Source organism: Corvus cornix, chromosome Z (assembly GCF_000738735.6).
Source record: "Corvus cornix cornix isolate S_Up_H32 chromosome Z, ASM73873v5, whole genome shotgun sequence".
Classification (NCBI taxonomy): Eukaryota; Metazoa; Chordata; class Aves; order Passeriformes; family Corvidae; genus Corvus; species Corvus cornix.
This window is the reverse complement of record NC_046357.1, coordinates 3,548,981-3,570,817: the sequence shown is the minus strand read 5'-3', so window position 1 is coordinate 3,570,817 and position 21,837 is coordinate 3,548,981. Positions and strand designations below refer to the sequence as shown.

The window sequence follows — 21,837 nt, the reverse complement described above, 5'->3', positions numbered from 1 at the left end:
AATGGGATTTTACCTAAGGGAAACTGAGAGGAAGCAACTGGTGAAGAAAGATAGTTCTCAATTTCTTCCATAAATGCAAAAATTTGAATTCATGTTTTGGTAAAAGAAGTGTGCTGGTTTGGACAAATTTGGAGGAAAATAGCCTCTGAGAGAAGGCAGGTTGCAACCATCCCTCCCCCACCAGGTTCGAGAAAAAAGAAATTTTCCTCAGAGGAAAGTGAAAGAGATAAAAATTATTTATTTAACAAACACACAAGAAAAGGATAATAATGCTAAATAATAAAACCTCTCACTGTGGAGAGAAACCTGGGAAAATTTCAGAGTCCTTCCATAGGTGTGGTCTCTCTCCTCCTCCTTGAAGCTGGGTCGTGGGCCCACCTCTGGGGCTTTGGTGGAAAAATCCTCCCGATGTGTTCTGATGTTGAAACAGTCCAGAAGAGAAGAAGTGAAAAAACTGAAGTCCCAGGAAAACAAAGTTCAACTCTCCATCTCCTTCCAGAGAAAAAGGAGCTGAAAGCTGGCTGAAACGCAAGAAGGGTGCTTCCTCCGCCTTTGCTGCTGTTAGAAGCAGAGGAGTGTGTTTCTGTGTCCTTGAACAACTGCTTTGAAAGTTCACTCGTTTTTTTTCCTCTCCCCCCTCTCAGGCTCAGTTTAAAGGCACAGAAAGGCACAAAGTTAATTTCTGGGCATAGAGCAGCGATAGGGGATACACATCATAAAGTCACCCCAAGACAAAGAAGTATAGAAAATGGAGACGTGACTAACCAAAAAAAACCAACCAAACAAAAACAAACACACACATACACACATCCCCCTCAGAAAAGTGTAACAAATAAGAATTTCAGGGTCTTTTTTTAAAGTAAAATTAGAAGATCAAAAAAAGACATAATCTAGAATATCTCAGTTTCCATTTTCAGATTAAAATTAGTATGTCTCAGGAAGAGGAGAGCTAGAATTATAGTGCAACTCTGAGAAGTGCTTTACTAGGAAAACAAAACTCCATCTGTGTGCTTACCCCACTGTTTTTCTTGTCATATTAGTTTTCAAGTCAAGCATTCTGCAGATCAAGAAAATAAGTAAGGGAAACTATTTAATTAATACAAAAAACAGAGCAAAGAACATTCATGAAAACATCAAAAAGGCCAGACATGGTGAAGGAACTAAAATACATTAAATAGTGAAAGAAACCAGGCAAAGCGGAGTGTTACATTCAGTGAGCTCCCTGAACTGGAAGAAATATATGACTTTGGAGCTTTCTGACTGTGTTCCAATTGGATGTAGCAAAACGTTTGTTAAAAAAACAACAAACAAACATGTATGAATAGCATGAAACATTACACCTATGATTCTTGGCAAAAGGTGAAAACTGAGAGCTGGTCATTCTGGAAAAAGCTAAGAACTGTGTGCTGATCATTCGTATGGAAATAAATTTGCAATCTTCCTTTTTGTGTGTTTCCTCAATGTTTTCTGCCCTCTTTTTTCATTGCAGTCACAATTTATGATTTGTTAAGTTTTATTCAGATAACTGGTAATAATTAGGAAATTTTAGGAAATTAGGTATACATAGGAGACTCCTAAATCCTCTATGTGAAATGTTGTACAGGAACTTTGAAATAGGAACAGATACCAGTCATAAGGCAAAAATCTGTAGAAACCAAGCCCCCCTGCAACAGACCACTCAGCACTGGCACATCCAGAAGCAACGTATCTTCCCACAAAGGACCTGCTGTTCTTCAGTCAGATTGATTTTCTTTCATTCCTTTAGTCTGATGCGTATCAAATATACTTAACTGTATTTAGAGAACTTTAGAGTTTGGAGTTTGTTTTATTGACAATATTGGAAAATAGGATTCTGAATAGCAAAGAGAAAAAGACTGCATTGCATGTGGACTATTGTATATGGATTTTATTATTTGCATTTTTCCAGCAAAACCCATGAAGTGGGTTTGGTGCTCCATCTCACATTCTACAGGACAGACAAGGTTGTAAAAAAATACACGTGAAGAGATTTTTTAAAGAGTAGACATGGACAGACCTGGTAGTTCCTCTTGGCTGCATGACACAGCTTGTACTGTTAAGTAGTGCTTCTTTTGAGGTAGGTCCAAAATCCAGACTGAATTGAGTATGTTAATTATGTTACAGTAAAGAGGAATACTGCTTTTGGTGTATTAGCAAACTGAATTTGGGGTTTATGCACTAGAAAAAATGCTGAACAGAAAGAATTCTGATAGATGATCAATTCTCTTCATCGGGGAACCACTGAACTGAAAGGCAGAGCACCATTTTTGTAGTTGGTGTGACAATATGCTGCTGTTTCCATCTGCAGCACAGCACAACAGACCGATCTGGTCTCTAAAAGTAAGCTGTATTAGGAGGATATGAATAATGTATTAGAATTACTACTAGATAAAGCTTTCTGGATTGAAATCTGTTAATCTATGGAATTCATATTTAGAATAGTATTAACCAGTGTGTGGATGTCTGTCTTTTGGATTCCTTTTGTTCAAACAGTAACCCACTTCCCTTTACCTTAAGTATAAATGTGACATTGACTAGTGCATGGAAACTGTTTTAATACGAATGTGTGAGCATTACTGAATTTTTGGGATAAATGATGAAAAGTACAGTATGTGACCCAGCACAGTGGGAACAGAATGTTTTGAGGATCTCCTTGGCTTAACTTGAGCCACTATTAGTATAATATAATCTTACTTTATAATGGAAAGATGCACTAGCATGTAGTTGCTCAGCCAGAGTGCTAAGATGGGCTCCTAGTTGTTCTCTGCATTTTCTCTAGATTGAACTTCTGTAAAACCTGTTAGAGGCAGTAGCAGTGAACACCTTATTATCTCTAGCAGAATATTATATGAATTCTCTGTTTCCATTTATCTATACCACTATTTCATCACTTTCAGCTACAAAAATACATTGTTCTCTTGCTTCCATGACAGATTTTATTTGGCATTTTGAATCTCAATACATCCAGTGATCTGATTAGATGAGATTCACAATATCTGTTTATCTGTCCTAAGTTTCTCTACCTAATATTCTGCCTGTGTTCTTGGTAGCAGTTAGCTTCTTTTGCCCTTCCGTGTGCAGTACACGACACCATATCAAAAGGCTTTGGCCCAATGCAGCTGCTTTTCTGAATTCTCATGTGTTCTCCCAGCATCTTACCTTCAATTTCTTATTTGAACTTTAAAATAAGTTGGGGTATTTTTCCACTTTTCTTCCATCAATCTTTTGTCATTTTTCAGATACGGTTGTGCATGTTCTGTGCGAACAGACTTGCTGTAATTTTGTATGTAGTGAGCTTTTTATCATCATTTCTTGTACATAGCATTCAATTGTTCAAGTAATTCTTCAGGAAAAACAGGCAGAAAATGGGATTTTGAGCATAGTGGAAGAAAACAATTCTTATACCTCAAAATGGATACTATAAAAAACTATGTCAGTATTTTCTTATCCATATACATGATGTATGGAATGTGAACAAAAACATTACTTTTTAGTGCCATAGGTATAGAAACCTCTGCAGCGAAACCCTTCAGCTAGTGAACCATGACCCGAACATAGCTCGCAGCACTGTCTGCACTCCTTTATGTCCCATTCAGCTTGTAAGCAGTACTTTATGTGTGGAGAGGGAAGAGACCTGGCACAAACAGAGCTGGTTGGAAGTTCATTGACAAATTGTGCATCTGGAATCCAAGAGTGAGACTACTAAGCCTAAGAAAATAAATTCAGGGGGTTTTTTTAGCTGTCTCTTGTCATGCTTCTGCTATGATGCATAGGACTGCAGCTGAAGGTGGAAGAACAACAAAAGGTAGTGGAGCTTGAGTGCAAATGCATGTACCTTCCCTGCTTCTACTGTGCTTTGTTGTGAAGCTGGACTATAAAAAGAAAAGGGAATGGGGTGAAACAGAGCATGCTCACTGGGAGGCTGTGATTACTTAGACAAGTGAAATCTAAGTCGAAAACAGAGTGGTGCCCATCTGTGGGGTATGCCCAGCCCCTGCTCTGGAGGGATCTCAGCTGAGATAAGAGATTTCACAATCGCCCAGCAGGACTCCCTGGAAAGGCAACCACTTCTTTGGTCACAGTGAGAAAAGACAGATCCACAATCCTTTAGGAGACCCTATGCAGATCCTTTGTAACGCATTGGTCCTCACCCATCCCAGATCCTCTGTAACCCATTGGCCTTCACCCATCCCCTGTATCCCTATAAAAGCAAGCCCTCTGGTGCTGTGGGGCTCAGAGAGAGAGTTCTCGTCCCTGGCTTCCCCCTTCGCCGGAGGGGACCAACAATAAAGCTACCTTCGTGCAGAACCAGCCACACGAACCTCTCGTCTCTCTCTCTGGTCTGGCTTGGCCTGGAGGCTGCCCTGCAGAGCTGAGCTGGAATCACGAGCTGACAATCACTGAAGAGCTGACAGCTTCTGCAAGGGCCCTCCTGCCAGCAGCTGAGGGAAGACACCGGGCCTCAGGAAGGCGATTCCTTTCAGGACCATCTCCCCGGACCGGTCACCTCTTCCTGGGTCAGAGCTGCTGACCCCCACACCAGCTGTAATACCCATCAACTTGCACTTAAATTTGGATGCTGAAGTAATAGACCAGGGACTTGTGGGTGTATGTAGAACACACAGGATGGAGAGTGTCTCTTATTCATTTAGCTCTATCTTTTTACATTTAGGAAAGAAGTTAAGACATATTAGTAAAAAGCGAAGTACAGCCATTCCACAGTTTACTCAAGAACTTCACCTGTTTTTTCATCTGATTTAAGGAATTTTTCTAAGGACACTTCCCCCCTAATTTAGTGTAGAATGTTTGTGAAATGTTTGTAGTTAGTATGAAATTTATTCAGAAACAAAATAGTGCTTTGTTTAAATTTTGTTTCAACAAAAATTTGTGCTGAAGTGCAAACTTTTTATCAATGCCAATAGCTCACCTTTCCTGATTTAGAGCCTGTTGGTGCAAGATGCATCTTCTATGACACATTCTTGTGGAAGCTCACTAGGAGTTCACAGTCCCTTCTACTTTACAGGATAGTCCTTTTGACAACTTACTAACCGAGCTAGATTTTTGGCACAAGAAAGAGCAAAAGGTGTGATAATTGTACTATGTTGCTTCATGTTCCCTACTACGGAGTTCCTACTACTGATTTTTTTAGACTGTCTGAACAAGACCAGCCTGTCAGAATGGTGGATGGGCACACCATGTCTGTGATTGAACCAGAAATTTCCAGGAATTTTCCAGGAATTATGTTTTGCTTTTGTCAAACATGAACATCAGTGATGACTCACCACCTCACTGATACACTATTGCAATTTCGTTTTATGAATTATATTCTGGGAAATTTGCACAGTTCTTTGTTCAAAATACCAACACAGTCAGAACCACATGGCAGTGCCAAAATATGCCAGTATCTGATTACCTTTTTAGTTTAAATGATAGTGTGAGTAGGCAGTATAGGTGGTGGTTTCATGTGAAAGCGGATGAAAAGGAACCCCCATAAAATTCTGGCTGGAACTCTCTACTTTTCTTGTCTCATCTGACCCATGGTGCCCTGATTTCAGAGAGGAAAAAAAAGACTAAAACTAAATACTTTCCTATTGCTTTTTCTACTATATCAGATCATGTTGGGTTTACTAGTTTGCTGTAGCCAGCACAAGAATATAGTTGGAACTGTGTGATTGGAGGTATACAAATGTTAGCTGGTAGATCAGCTGAGCTAGTAGCTGAGCTATTATATATGGCTTTATATTTTTGATTTTTGCTACTAGTTTGTTCTGTAGTCTAACAATCCTGATAGGAAATGTTCTTATGTTAAAGTCTTGGTTGTTTGGAGTCATACTGTTTCCTATCAGCAAGTCATCTTTACTTGATGGATGTTTCTTATGATGGCTATAAAAATGTAATGATTCTCAGTGGAAGTGTATGAGACATTATCCAGAACTGATTTGCTGTGGACAGAATTAAGTTGAGGGCTAGAGTATAATCCCCATGTATTGAAACCCTGACTTTATAATGTGAATATAAAACTCTGATCCAGTTTCTATCTCTCTAAATTTTGAATATGGACTTTTGTATCTGCTTTTGAGCTTTTTTATCCTTGCATATTTAATGTATCTAACAATCCATGCTTAAATCATATAGCATATACAGTGATACTTTGCTTTGCTTTATGGTCAGGGAGTTTGTATTTTGCCTCTATAGTATTTTTATACTGCTATAGAAATGATAGGGATTAGTGGGTGGGGGTGGTGTTGAGAAGGACTACTTTTTCTGCAACAGAGTCTGAAACATTATTTAAAAATTTAAAACTCTGAAAGTAAATTTCCTCCCATGTTACGTAAGAAATCTTAAAATACCAGGGGGTTATGCAGGAGGGACAGGGGGAGAGCTGGGATAAGGAGAACCAGTATTGTGGAAAAATGTGTTGATTCTTATTTAATTAGAGCAGTCTCAGCACCTGTGCAGTACCATTTGTGGAGGGAATTTATAAAATATATTAATACAATTTTTTTTTTTTTTTTTCAATTCTGAAAGGACTCATCTGAACCCCCAGTTCCAGATGTCTGTTCCACTTCTGTAATGAAAAGTATTTGACAGTGGTCACTTTAGAGAGCACTTCTTAGGCACTAAGAACTGCATTCTCATCTAGTCATGCGATTGTCCTCATTCCACAAGGCAGTGAGCATATTCTTGTGTTAAAAAATCGGTATGGTAACACATAGCGAAAGTACAATGCAAACTGTGTATCTGGTGAATCCAGTGTTTCCTAAGATACTAAAATATTTGGGGGGGGATACATTTTAATTTACACTCAGTGATGCAAGAACAATGAAAAGGAACATCTTACTTAGCAGTTGTGCCTGGGTGACCTGCATGCTGATAATGTTGGATAACCAAAGTCTGAAGATGTATCCTAAGACTGAACTTAGTCCTCAGTTTATTCTAGGAAAGACACTTTTCCACTCTCATTTTTGGCTCCTTGCTTTGTACTAAATTTGGTTTGAGTGGACATGACTGTACATCATAAGCATATTAACTACAGAATTAACTACTCTCTACAAACATTTTTAAAACTGAACTGAAATTACAGAACTGACTATATTTTTATCATTTGATAGCAGAAAAATTGCCCATCCGTGTTTCAGAGAACTTAAAGGTCTTAAGAATCAGTGGCATTTTAATTCTATCTCTGTAGAAAATTTTTATGTCATGTCAGAATTTCGGAAAATTAAAAATATTCTCTGAGAAAAAGAATGTGTTCTGGAAATCATAGAATCAGAATGGTTTGGTTTAGAAAAGACCTTAAAAACCATGTATTTCCAAACCCACTGCCATTGGCAGGGCACTTTCCATTAGACCAGGTTACTCAGAAGCCCATCCAACCTGGCCTTGAATACTTCCAGGGATGGGGGAGCCACAGCTTCTCTGGGCAACTGTGCTAGTGTCTCACTTTCCCCACAGTAAAAGATTTCTGCAAAATGTCTCATCTAAATCAACCCTCTTTCATTTTAAAGCCATTCCTCCTCATCCTGTCACTGTATGCTCTTGTAAAAAGTCCCTCCCCATCTTCCTGGTAGGTCCCTTCTGGTGCTGGAAGGTGCTATAAGGTCTCCCTGGAGCCTTCTCTTCTCCAGTCTGAACAACTCCAGCTCTCTGAGGCTCTTCTCAAAGGAGAGGTGCTCTAGCCCTCTGATCATCTTAGTGACTCTGCTCTGAAGACCAATGCTTATACAGTTCAGTAAGATTTCATCTGGAGAAGTTTTTAGAGACTGGTGTGAGAACAAGGGTGAGGCTGGCAGACCAGGGTATGCTAACTCAAATTTAAGTTTGAACTGATGCAAAACTAAGCATGTCACTTTTTCCAAGCAGTATTTTCTTTGAGAGTACTGAATACAGTGTAGGTACTTCATCGGAGCACTAGAAATCCTGGGGTGTTTCAAGGGATGAAAATGTGAAAAACCCAAACATTGGTTGAATGATCATCTTACCCAATTGCAAGAATTTTCTTTTGTATATATGTGTGTATATAAGTATACGCCTGGTGCAAACGACAAATCATCTCCAATTTGAGAGATCATCATTTTATGTGGTATTTTTCTCAGATGCAGTAAAAGATGCTGCATTGACTGTGGTAACGTGGGGCAGTCTGAATTATTAATTTAGTTTCATTTTTCAGGTAAAATAGCTTTTAATTGATTATACTATTATTTACGATATATTCTTTCACAGAGCAGTTATCGGTATTTGAAAGTTAAAAGTAAATATCTAATGTTGATATTCATAAATCAGTATGCTCAAAACTAATGTATAATCTGAAACTAAAAATACATATTTTCAGAAGTGCTTAAGAGGCTCTAATTCAGGTAATAGATCTTAAGTTTTAAGAGATTGTTTGCTGGGTTACTGTTGCAAATCACTTTGGAATAGGTAATTTTATTTGAAGCTTTAATTGGCAAATAACCTTTGTCAAGTGGGTAAATCAAATTCACACCTAACAGTAGAGCTGTCTATAAGCATAATTTCTGATGATAACATACATTTGTTTTTGCTATGCTGAAAACTGAAGTTAAAACAGCTATACTCAAACCTGGGAGAACAGAGGTAATTACTGTGTTCTCTGAGGATTTTTCCTGGATTCTTTCTGCCTTGTAAAAATTGCTGTAATTTTTAACTGAAATGAGTCATCCTTCTCATTCTAAGTCTTTCTAAGAATCTTGTTAACCTTTGGATTCTGAAAAGAATTGCAGCTCTAGCACAAGAAACTATATCAGATAGCCATATGATAATTCTTATGATGTGTACAGCTATACATTTTATGAAATAATATTTGAAGGTATTTTTTTCCATTATATTTTTTCCATTATAAAGTAATCTCATTTGATGTAAGTGAAGAGCTCAATGATGGTATCTGTTCTATGAGTGCAAAGAGAAACATGAGACACCAGCATCTGTTTGATGCTAGCATGTATACCTTTTAAACTTCTGAAAGATTGTCCTTTTGAAATACAGACCTAGAAAACGGTATCATTTAGATTGTCAGAATATGTACTTTCGTTGTAAACACAGAGAATTAAATGTTCTTTTTGTGAAAAATGAGAACAAAGTCATATTCTTTGTCAAGGGAAATGTCTGAGGTCCTTTCTTTTCAAAGTGTCATTGCTACCAAGGCAGAGATGTATTGTTTATACTGTTTAAGTTTTTGTTTGTATTACATTTAGGCACTCAGAAAGTCACCAGTCACTGGAAATCCACAACACCTAGAGATAAGGCAGGCAGAATATTCTGGCATTAATTTATCAGATTCTGTGTTGATGTGTTATCTTTTCAATCTCAGGAGTACCTTAGTGACTAGATATGGTGCCAGGAAGAACAAAGGTTGAACTAGTGAAAGCAGGTGTGTAGTACAGACCTAAGGACAAGTTCATAGTTTCCTTTCCAATGTTATCTGTCATTGATTTCCTTCCTCTTAGTTTGGGGGGCTTATGGTGAAGGGTTTTAAAAAAATCATGGAAGTAAGATTTCACTGGGTTTTATTACATTATAGAATTGGTTTGGGCTTTTGACAAGATCTTTTTACATAATGTTTTAAAGCACTTAATATGAATTGGTCTCTCCTAGAATTGAAAAAATAGCTGTTGAAACTCAAAGTTTACATACAGTAATGTAAGGAGCCGTGTGAATGAACTGTGATTGAAGGCTGAAGAACTATAAGAACTATTAAAAACTTGTGTATATCATTTAATTTAGTATTACAGTGGTTTCTTATATTTTTTATTGTACAGTTCCACCATTATGGAGCAAGTGACTTGTTTTTTGTTTCATGGGTTTTGGTTTGGGTTTTTTTTTTTTTAATAATACCTGCTCAGAACCTTCAGGGCTGTCCCAGCCAGCAGCCAAACACCCACCCACCCAGCCCCTTGCTCACTCCTCTTTTTTGCAAATGCAAATAGGGGGGCAGTTCTAGGGGGGCAGTTCTTGGGGGGCAAATAAAAGGAAGGTGAGAACACTCATGGATCAAGATAGTGACAATTTAGCAGGGAAGGTAAAAGCTCTGTGTGCAAGCAGAGCAAAAAGAGGGCTTTATTCACTCCTTTCTATCAGCAGTTAGATGTCCAACTACTTCCTGGTAGTCAGGGCCTCAGCACATGTAATGGTTGCTTGCACAGGGAAATAAAACCACAAGCATTCACCCCTTCTTCCTCATCTCCCTGAGCATTTATTGCTCATACTCGGTGGTATGGGTCACCTGTCTTGACTCTTATCAGCTCCCGACCTCAAGCCCAGTCCCAGCCTGTTTGAAATACCAAAGGAAGCATTCCAAGGAATGAAGCAATAGCCAAAACACACATGTGCTATCAGCACTGTTTTGGCCACAGGTATAAAGCACAGACATATATCTATGCCATATATCTTCATACTATGTATGAAGAAATTTTTTATTTCTGCACTTGATAGTAGTTTTTTGACACACCTTACAGCTTTTCTCTGCGTTTTCTTCCCAGCAGCCTCCCCAGGTCCCGCATCTGTTTCATGCACCATGTGTCCACTAAATGATCATGGTTAAATAATTAAAGTTGACAGTGATGGACTTCAGAGCTAAGACTGCATTCAGGCTTAAGCAGGACAGAGCTCGCATCGCTGAGTTTTTCTTTCAGGTTGTCTCCATCAGTTAAATTTTATTACTTTTGAAAGTTTATCTGTAGAATGAGGACTAAGAGACTTCTTTTTAGCAACAGAATGTTAGGTGCTAGAAGATTTGAATTTGTTGTGTGCAGTCTAAGAATTTGTGCTGGTTGTGTCCTTCACAAAGGCTTTATGTTACATCTTCTGCTTGAGGGCTTTAGCTTGTGTTGTTTAAGGTCCAAAATTAAGTCCTACCCTTGCACTGAGAGCACTGTGAAAGTCATAAAATTAAAAGTTTGTAGCTGAACAAGTTTTATTCTTTGTGAGATTGTCAGGCTTTTGAACAGTATAAAAGTGAGCTTTGTTGCTCTAAACATGTCCTGCTTTTGCCTGAAGAACTGACATAAATAATACATCTAAAAATGCTCACAGTTTGTCATCTACAAACTTATATTAAGGAGGCAACCAACCCAGCACAATCAAATTAAATGGCATTGGTGTGCTTTGTGTGCTTCACTGTATTGGGTCTTTTGTCTTTGCCTGTTATGTTTCCTAGTTAGAAAAGACTTCCAGTGTTCTTCTAAACTAGGACATAGGATGCTGCCCACATTAAGGAGATGAAAATTATTAGCTGACATCTAACAGTTTCCAAGACCTCACTTGATAGTCCTAGGATTATGAGGAGGCTGTTGTGTGAGACCTGTCCTCTACCTCAGTCTACTAGGATTATTTTTATAGTAATTCCATTTTTCCCCTCACTGTTCTACTAAATGCGAAGTACGAAGTAGTGTCTTTGCTTAATGTCAGTATAGATAATTAAAAATGAAACAATATTTAACTAATATGTTAACAGTAGTGGGCAGCGTTAGAAATCTGTTGAATTTTTCAGAAAGGGGATAGATATTCTAATATCAAACTATAGTACAATACTTTGCCACAGAAATAAATTGCAGTTTATTTTACACCATGTAGAACAGTAAGTCTGAAATAACCCTTCCTGGTGTTCTTTTTTTCTTGTGTATATTTTGAAATGTTCTTCACATGAAAGCCATGTGTTCTAGTTTTCTTTATGATTCAACAAATTTCCTAACGCTTTTATATCTTCTTGTTGTCAGTCTTGCAAGTATTTTTAGGATGTCAGCAGTGAAATTTTTTGAGGTGCTTTGTCCTCGGATGATTAATTATTTTGCATGTTGGCCATCATAGCCAGATCCAAGTATTCATTATGTCATATATCTGAGTTGGGTCAAATACAAGAAGTATAGGGCAGTGCATTCAATTCAGTAAATCCATGTATTGTGAGAATTTTAATGAATGTAGATGGCAATTTGTTGCACAAGCAATTAAGCTTTTTAGATAAAGTGTACCAGTGCTAAGCTAAATCCAAAGGTTCAGATTCATTTTAGACATGAGAAGATGATCATGCTTATGGTGAATTTTTTTTCTGGTATGTTTTGGAAAAATGTTAACCCTCAAACAAGAATCTTGCCTTCATCTAAGGATCACAAATCATATTTCATGGTAACATTGTCTTTGTTGAAAGGTAAGTAGTAACTGATAAAATTCAATTTTCTGTTGGTGTGTTGCACCAACATTTGTAGTTGCAGCCTACTTTTTTAATCCAGGCAGAGAAATGTGAAATAGTAGATTATTTTTCTGTTTCAGTATCCTGCAAATCCAAAGAAAAGCTTTACACACTGATATATTTTTTTGGATGGTGGATTTTCATACTCAGTTTCTGAAAGGCTTTGTGAGATACTTCATTAGAAGAAAAATCTGCAGTATTTTTTTAAATATACAGTTACACTGTAGCAGAGAGAAAAGATTGAAATCTTCAAAGAGGTCATTATTGAGACCCCTCAAGGCTTTTGTAGGAAGGCTCATGAGAAAGGAAATGGAAAGGAAATTTAAAATGGCCTCACTGTCTTCTTAAATAACATCTGGGGAAAATAAAGTAGGGTGCAATATCTTGCTTATTTAACACAGAAAATTTATGCCTTCCATAAAATAAAGTGTCAGTGTCTCATACCTGTTTAGGGAATGTAGTTTGCTCTGTATGAAATGAAGTGTTTACAGATATGTGTATGAAATTACTAATAATTACAGAAAGATGCATGCATGTAAAATTTTTCACTTATACTATGAAATAAAAAGTAAGCAATCATTACTGCTCTGTTTATCAGGCAGAAAAGATTTACATAACAGGAGCTTAATTTAAGTATTTGGAAAGTGGATTTATTCAGGTATCAGAATACTGACAGCTGACCCCTTTGAATCCATTCATCTTTAGCACTTTCACGTTGAGGCAGCTAACAATTAAATTTGAGGAAAATAAGCTTTTGCTTATTTGCTTTTTGGATTACTTTGGATATAGCCAAATAAAATACCAAGGTAAGAATGTAGTGCTTGTTGCTGACTACTGCCGATACAGAAGCACAGTTTATAATAATATTTCTGATAAATTTTCTGATTAAGTATCATAAAGATGTAGAATTGAGGAGAGAAGGATTAATCAAACTGAGCATCTATATATTATTTGTCAGAAAAAACAATATACACAACATTTGTGCTGCGTTTTGTTACTGCAGGTCCACCTGGATTATTTTTCTCAACAGCACAGGATCAAGTTTCAGTATCAGTTTCCAAGGGTTACACAAAAAGAAGAACAAAAGGGACTTTTCTTTTTTCTGTTGCTGCATGAGGACACCTGAAACACTTTTGTATTTTGGTTGTTTATTGTTATAATTTTGCATTGCAATGTCTACTACAGATGGATTACAAACTGCAAGTTTTACTGAGTCAGATAATTACGTTATCAAAATGGAGATAAAGATCTCTTTGTTGATGGCACTTAGAGTCTTAACCTTAAATAATTTTTTACTTTTAAAAATGTCATTTACAACTTTGAGAAAATCTCCAGAAAAGCAGTGTAGCTTCTGTAGAAAATCAAACAGATTTGTACTTCCAGTAAGTTTGTAGTAATGGAAAATCTAATGTAATTTTCCTGATTTATTTTTTTAAGTAGAAACAGATACCTGTGTATTTTGGTGATGTGTGTGTTTGCATTTTAAGGAAAAACTGTATGTGAATTTTTCAAGTCATTCCAAACTGCATAAGAAGTGAATTAAAACATTTGATTGTGATGAAGCTAGGATTATTCCATAGTCATTTTAGTAGGTATAAAGAATTAAGCAACAGTGATGCAATCTAATTACCTTCACCTAAGTTTCTCAGAGATACTCTTTTTTGAAACCCTTTGCTTGTCTTAATTTTCCTTCAGAGCAATTGAATGCTGTACTCCAAGCACTGTTTAGTGATGGAATCGATTTCAGTAATCAATATTTAAACTGGTTTTAATAAACTTAGTCAACCCACTTTAAATAGGTGGCCTGATTGTTCTAAGCAAGATGATCACCCAGTTGCTCCAGCCAGATAAGGAAACTTTTGAAAACTGGAACAGTCCTTTAATTGTCTAAATATAGCTTTAGGTTCCTAATTTTAGGACAACTTATTTTAAAGCGATTCATCTCACTAGGTGAATCTTTCTTTTTATGCGGTATCTTATGAACTATACCTCACTTGTGGAAACAGAGGATACTTGCAGATTCATAACTCTTGATTTTGGGGTGAATAGTAGGCTCAATCTAAGGCCCACAGTGGGCACGCAGCCCATACAGAAGGATGTCACATGCCACAGGTGTCCAGATGAAGGGTCAGAGTTGGTCGTACCATAATGCACATCCTGTTGAATAAAGATAAAAGCAGAGTTAGTTTATCTGGGTTAAATACCTCCTTTGGTTATAGTTGTTATGAATCCTAACTAAATTATCTTCTATTGATGAATAAAAGGCAAGAATTTTCTCACTTCTACCCCAGCTTGTGTTGGAAACATGTTATTACTGTATTCATAAAATTTGAGTGATCATGTAACCACCACAGCTGATGACTGAAAGGATGGTCATGGCTACATAGTAATAGTGAGGAATTTGTGTAAAAATTATTTGAAGATATTTTTGAAAAAGCCTGTTCTGAGAGTTCAGTTCAGCAAACTCATCTTTCCATCCAAAACAGTAAGAAGTCTTCTGTAACTGTATCTAGCAGCCAAAAACTCAGTGTAACTCTCATTTTGTTGATTTTTTGCTCATTGCTAGCAGACAAATCTTTGTAGTTACTGTAGACTTTATGAGTAGAAAGAACTTTACCTTGAAGTTGGGAAATGCCAGGAGCATTGAGACTGGTAGGAAACTTAAAATCTGTACATTGATCTTACTGTTTTGGAAAGCAGTGTTCCACAAGTGGAGACCCACTGAGTATAAACAATTTATAAATGCTGTTCAGAAAAGTAGCAAACCTCCACATCTGACCAACACTCTTCCATGTTGTCTCTTCCACTTTCTGCTGTATAGTGCTGGGGAAGAGACCTGTGTTAATGATAAGAGTAGGTATTCTTCACTAAGGGTCTGTTGTATGCTGCTACCTCAGATTGTGTCATGCATCACTGTAATTTGCCTTAAATTTATACGGAATGACAAGAAGCATTTCAGTTGCATTCTTTCCTATACTATACTTACGCAAAGCTGCCAAAATGTAGCAGCACTGTTCAAGACATTCTTTTACAGACATACAGTTATGAGCGTTTTCCCTAAAAGTAATAGTGTATACATTCACACAAATCCTAGAAAAAGTATTTAGAAATATGCACTTGTCTGTTATTTCAGTGCTGCAAATCTTTTTGCTAAAATTTAAAAAAAATGCTGTTTTTGCAGGTATAAAATTAATATTTAAGCCAAAATATTTTATTGATTATCCAGCCCACTGTGTATGTAAATTGACAGGACTTCATCTTTTTACCAGGAACAAGAACAACTACAAGTTTGTACTAGAGAGGAGTTGTACTCTCAGTGTACTGGAGAGGAGGACTTCAGGTGTAGATAGCAACTGTTTTGCTCTAACTAACAAAAAACAATTGTTCTGGCAGTTCATTTACTTCTTTAGGACTCTAATTTGACCTTCCAGTTCAAATATGTTTGTAAAACTGAGTAGAATGTTTAGCACTCATGATAGTGCCAATTCTGCATCCTTTCAGTTTCCAAAATGCAAAGGAGGTCTATAGTACCATAAGGAGGAAGAATAATTGCCTTTTCTTCCCTACAACTTCTGTAAAAAAATGAAGAAGTTGTTACAACAGATCCTTTTGTCTATCATTGAGACATCATACCAGGGCTCTAGGAAATTCAGAGAAGTTTCTGCAGGCCTCTGGGCCTGAATGAATTTTCCTTCTCTTTGTTTGAAATAGCGGTTACAATAAAGATGAATAATTGTTCATATTTGCTTTATTCTTAGATCTAGTCACACTAATAGCTGTGCCTGGATCTTTATTTTTGGTGGAAATCTTCATCTGCCACTTAGCTATAATGCTTACATCGTCTTCTTAAATGCCTGTATAAACTGTGTACGTGTTGTATGAAATGCAAAATAAAAATGAAGATAAGCTTGTAACATGCTACTAATTTCTTATATACTAGTTAAGGATGATTATAAATATTAAAGTGTTTAGATGATTGTGGTACAAGAACTTTGAGTAATATTTTTTCCAGTGGCCTATCTCTCAATTCATCTTTATAATTGAATTATTTTAATAGGAATAAAACTTTGTTGTAAGTCTATGAAGTAGTTGCAGGGATCTTCAAGATATTTTCATAAAAGCTGTGTTTACAGGTGTTCCTTAACAATAAATATGATTCTTCCAAGAGAAATTTCCAAAAGGGTAATAATATGTAGAGCTGCTGGTTTAGATGTATATTTCAAAAGCCTAAAGGCTCATTTACTCAATAGAAGGAACTGCAGAGATTAAACAGACTGCATAACAAAAAATGCTTAAATAATTTCAAATCCATCATGATAAGAAACTGAAGTATATTATATATGATGCTTGGAAAGAAAGGGGATAAGTGCATAATACCCATGTACAATATCTAGCACAAGAAACAATTCTGTCTGGCCTGTTTTAACTTGATTAAAACAATATGAATCAGCAATAAATTAGAATAGTTGTTTCTCTTTTTCTGTGAGGTATGTACAGGAATAAAAAGAAAATATATTAGATCATTTCTTCCCCTTGTTTGTTTTTTCTGAGGTTTTTTTTTTCCCCACTTCTTCACCGAATAAGCCTTTATCTCCTGACAAAGTAAAAATATTTCATTGAAAGAAGTTGGTTAACTTGTTGTGTCTCAGGCCTTTTATACTCTTTTTCTTTTTTAAGACACTCTAGTATATGTGTCCTATCAGTAGTTGCCTTTGAAGCCTTGGTCTACAATGCACTTAATCACACAAGATCATAGAATGCTTTGGGTTGGAAGGGACCTTAAAGATCATCTAGTTCCAACCCTTTTCCATGGACAGGGATGCCACTCAGTAGACTGGGTCACTCAGAGCTCCATCCAACCTGTATTTGTGCTTGATGAACAATTCCAATGCCTAAGGCAACTTCTAAATGAAGCTGAATGAAAAAAAAATATATAACCAAAGCAACCCAACATCCAAATAAATACCACTGTTAGCTTCTTAGCTCTAAAAAGAAATTTCTCTAGAAAAATAATGAAAAAAAAGTCTTTTGGTTGTTTCCCCTAGAGCACTTTACCAACCCCAAATGCAGAAGAGTGAGTCTGAATGAGCTAGCACTGCCCAAGAAGGCTACCCTGGGTGCATTAGGAAGAGCATTGCCAGCAGGTGGAGGAAGGTGATCCTGCCCCTGTACTCAGCCCTGGTGAGGCCTCACCTGGAGTGCTGTGTCCAGTTCTGGGCTTCTCAGGATGAGAGACATGGAGCTCCTGGAGTGGGTCCAGTGGAGGGTTAGAGAGATGATTAAAGAGCTGGAGCATCTCTTTTACACAGAAAGGCTGAGGAACTGGTCCTGCTCAGCCTCGAAGAGATGACTGAGGGGGCACCTTATCAATGTACACAGGTGTCTGACAGGAGGGTGTCAATAGGATGGATCCAGGCTCTTCTTGGAGGTGCTGAACAATAGGACAAGAGGCAATGGGCAGAAACTAATGCACAGGAAGTTCCACCTGAACATGAGGAAGAACTTCTGTACTTTGTGGATAACTGTGCACTGGAACAGGTTGCCCAGAGAGTTGATAGAGTCTCCCTCACTGGAGATACTCAAGAACTGTCTGGACACAGTCCTGTGCCATGTGCTCTGGAATGACCCTGCTGGGGAAGGGAGGTTGATAGAAAAGAACCACTGTGGTCTCTCCCAACCTGACCCATCCTGTGGTTCTGTGATTTTGAATAGAGGACATGGCAATAGATAGCTCCACAGAGCTGCCTCAGCTGCTTGGCTCTGCTTTGAAGTTTTTGACTTGCCTTTGGGTTTTTCTGAAATGTTGTATGGGGAGAAATTTAGAGTGGAGGGAGTTTAGACTCAGTTATTGATTTGTAAAGATGTTTAAGCCATGGGCATTGATATCTCTACCCTATTATGATTTATATGTTTCAACCTTAGTTTTGCCAAACACCTCAAAATACGTCCTTTTGTATTCATTATACCAGTAAACTGAAATGGTGTTCAAAGGCATACAAACCCTGGCATACCTTATGGCCGAATTTGGAAGAACTTCTGCTAGTATAGCTAGCAAAAATTTTTGGTAGGGTATTTCTGCATTTTTATATTGGATTTTTTTTTCTGAGTTTGCTTTTGAAATTCCATTAAAAATCACTAATTTATTTACAGAAATAAGGCTAGATAAATTCTGTTTGAAGCAACAGAGCACTTAAAGACTTCCCTATAACAATGACAGTCATTTCAGTCCCTGTACTCAATATACCTATCAATTTTAAGATATTTTCTGGAAGCAATGTACCTGATGTCATAACCCTTGTGCCAGGTTTTTTTGCAATTGACTGAGAGGCTCAAAAGCTCTTGTGGGACAATCTGATGTATGGATAGACATGGCACTCCTATAAGCTACTTTCTTGTTGGAAACCAGACTAAACCTACTAATATTTTTGTCCAGCAGCAACAAAGAAGCATTTATTTCTTTTTGTTCTGTTTTTGTACAAAACAGTATCGATACTCATGCTTTCTTACTTTTTCAGACCTGAGGTGTATGATTCTGATTCTGCATTATAACTGAAGAATAAAAAGTTTGGTATAGAGTTGCAAATCATTCTAGAGGCAGTTTTCTTTGCAGGATAACCATATGAAATATAAAACTGATTTTTCCTCAGTCATCATTCCTTTCAGCTGTGGACATTTTTGAGCTTACAAAGCATTCTGAATAGGTCAGTTTAAAATGAAGGGTTTTGCAAGTTTTTTTTATTCATAATGGGGCATCTTTGTCAAATGTCCTATGTGCTTTATTTGATTTTACCACTGTTCTGATCATACTTCCAGGTTTTACTCTGAACTTCCTTTTACTGATAGCATTCTTAAAAAATCTTTTCTTGTAAGTGTCTATAACCGCTAGGTCTAGGTCTTTCACATTATTACAGATAAATCATACATTAAATATAACGTTACTCAGTGGTGCATGTGTTCTTTCTGAATGTGGAACTCAATCAAATACTTCATTGCAGTCCAGTAGCAGTGAGTTCTCACAAGCTCCAATATCTGTATTTAATGCCCTCATGCCACTTCTCAACCACCGCTGTGTTAGACTCCATGTTACTTAACATGTTTTGGAGGCTTCTCAAGCAGAAGTTGATCCACTGTTCCTCTCTTTTCTTTTGTTAATGTCCTTCAGATATCCAACCAGTGAAATATCAGGGGTTACTTTCAAATCCATATTAGCAGTTCCCAATCGACGTGCGAAGATGAAAGGCTCTTACCTTTCCTTCATTTCTTAGGAGGAATAGTTTTGCTTTCAAGGTTTTTATGTTATTATTTGGCAATCTTTTACTGTCCTTGATGTTTACATGTCCTTTCTCAATTTTGTTTGTACTATAATCCTGTAAGAAAACCATTCTGGTTTATGCTTGTAAAGTTCTCATACACTAAAGCCGTGACTCTAGTAATGCATAGGCACCACATAATTGCAAACCAAAAAATAATGGTTGTTTAAATTATTGTGCATTATCTTCTTGCATAAAAAAGTTCCTCTGGTTTTAGCTTTGCAGTACTGAATAATGCCATGTGCCTACATAGGTCTTTTGAAAAGGGTCACAAAGGCGTGGAAAAGACATCTCTTCCACTAAGAAAATTACTCTTAACTAGATACTGTTTGCACATTAGAATAGTTTTGATCTTTCTAATTGCAATTGGTTCTGAGATACCCCTGTCTGTTCATCTTACCATGATTACAAACCTGTCTCAGAACCAACCATTACCCTTGAGTCCTCAGCCGTTTTGCCTCTAGCTCTCTTATTTACTTAATTGCTTTATGTAAGACATTTATGTTGTTGTCAGCTCCTCTGTACCCATTTTCTTTCCAAACAGTGCTCTTCAAAACCAGTCAGCAAGAGCTTGCTCTTCCGCATATTTTGGTTTTGTGCTAGATTTTAATTATGATTTTGACCTTACATAGAATCAGAGAGTCATTTAGGTTGGAAAAGACCTTTAAGATCATCAAGTGCAAACACTAACCCAGCACTGGCAAGCTCATGTGGCGGGGTTGGAGGGGACTGTTATTTTCACAATGTATTAGTGTTTCCTAATTTCTGCTGAAGTCATCTGTCCTGTAATTACCTGAGATTACTTTCCTCACTTTCTCCGCCAAATTATTTTCCACTTTTTTTACAAAGAAATGGTATTATGAAGCTTCCTTCATTCTAAAATTACTTAGCTGTAATCAATTCTGTTACCCTTTGCCATTCTGTTCTGGTGAGAGTTTTCTCTGCTGTAAGTGCAGAGACAGTCTGAGTTAAACAGTTTTACTGAGAGCTGTAATACTCTAGTATTTAACGTTGCTCTAACAGCATTTCCTACAGCATGGAGCTGGAAGTAATGGTCCCAAGCTGTTGCTGTCTGTGACTAGCTTCTGTGGATGTTAGTCCAGCCAGATCTATGCTGCCTGCTTATCAGTACAACCTACTTGCCTCTGTAGTAAATTTCCGTACACACTGAAGTTTTCTGGGACCCTGTCAAGTGGAGAAAATCAAGCTGGAGTGGTAAGTTCTAAGGTTAGAGACACACAGTTACTGACATTCATGGTTGTACAAGAGCTTGCATTTGGACACAGTGCTAAACCCAAACTATCTCCGTGCATTTTTGGCACAGCAGGTCAGAATTTACAAGCCCTCTTGGCACGTAATATCCTGGAAAGTGCAATGCAAAGGCTGACACAGAATGAAAGGACAAGTGTTTATCCAGAACTGATAAATCCTGGCTAAATACTTACGCTCTGTGTTTTTAGTGCATTTCACAGTAGCCATACTGTTAAGGACTTAATCACTATTTGCAGAGTTCAGTATCTCCCACAGAGAGAGATACTCTTTGGGAGTAATGAGAGACACAGAAATCCAAACCAGTAAGCCATAAATGTAATCTTCTCTGAAACACCTAGAGATTCCCATATCTACAGTAACCACAATATTACCAATATTAACAATTGTCATTAACTTTTAGTACCAGTGTCAGGCAGTAGTGGTCTGTGATGGCCTATGAGTGTCAAAAGTGGCCTCTGTAATATGTAGTGTTGTGGGTTGACCCTGTATGGACTCCGGGCACCCACCAAAGCTTCTCTATCCCTTCCCACCCCAGCTGGACAGGGGACGCAAGTATTGGGAGTTTAGAGTAAGGTAACGCGGTGCAGTGGTCGGTGGAGAGGTCACCATGTTTTCCCAAAAGCATTCCTGGGAAGGGATTGCTCCAGCAGTGCCATGTAGCACGCCAGCAGGCTAACTTTCACACCTGTGCCAATAGAGGCATGAAAGCACACACACTCAGGCTGGATAGCTCATGCATTACCAGAGGCAAAGAGTCAGGAGGGGTTCCTTGTATAGAGTCCCACAGACAGAGGTTCACAGCAGCCACACTGTGAAGGGATCCAGTGACAAAGAGCCCAGAACAATGCAGGGTCCAGGGTTTTATGCAGGAGCAGGGCAAGCATCAGGGATTAGTGATATGAGGGCATGAAGGCACTACAAAGGTGGGCTAGGGAATGGGAGCCAATGGGGAAGCTCTGGGGGAGTGGCGAGGGGCAAGGGCCAATGGGGGGAACCTGGAGTGGAGAACTTACTGCATTACAACCTTTTAAGAGG

The 21,837-nt window shown here is 37.7% G+C and overlaps 1 protein-coding gene and 1 long non-coding RNA gene across 4 annotated transcripts in view; one reads left to right on the top strand and one right to left on the bottom strand.

Moving 5' to 3' along the window:
- RNF180 (ring finger protein 180) overlaps positions 1–21,837 on the top strand; it is a 60,807-nt gene that overhangs the window by 14,630 nt on the left and 24,340 nt on the right. The gene's annotated exons all lie outside the window — the stretch shown is intronic.
- Positions 10,254–21,837, bottom strand: part of LOC109144073 — a 54,450-nt gene continuing 42,866 nt past the window's right edge. Inside the window, exon 3 of the long non-coding RNA XR_002273333.2 lies at positions 10,254–14,377. This is a non-coding gene — a long non-coding RNA (uncharacterized LOC109144073). The remainder of the gene's footprint in view (positions 14,378–21,837) is intronic.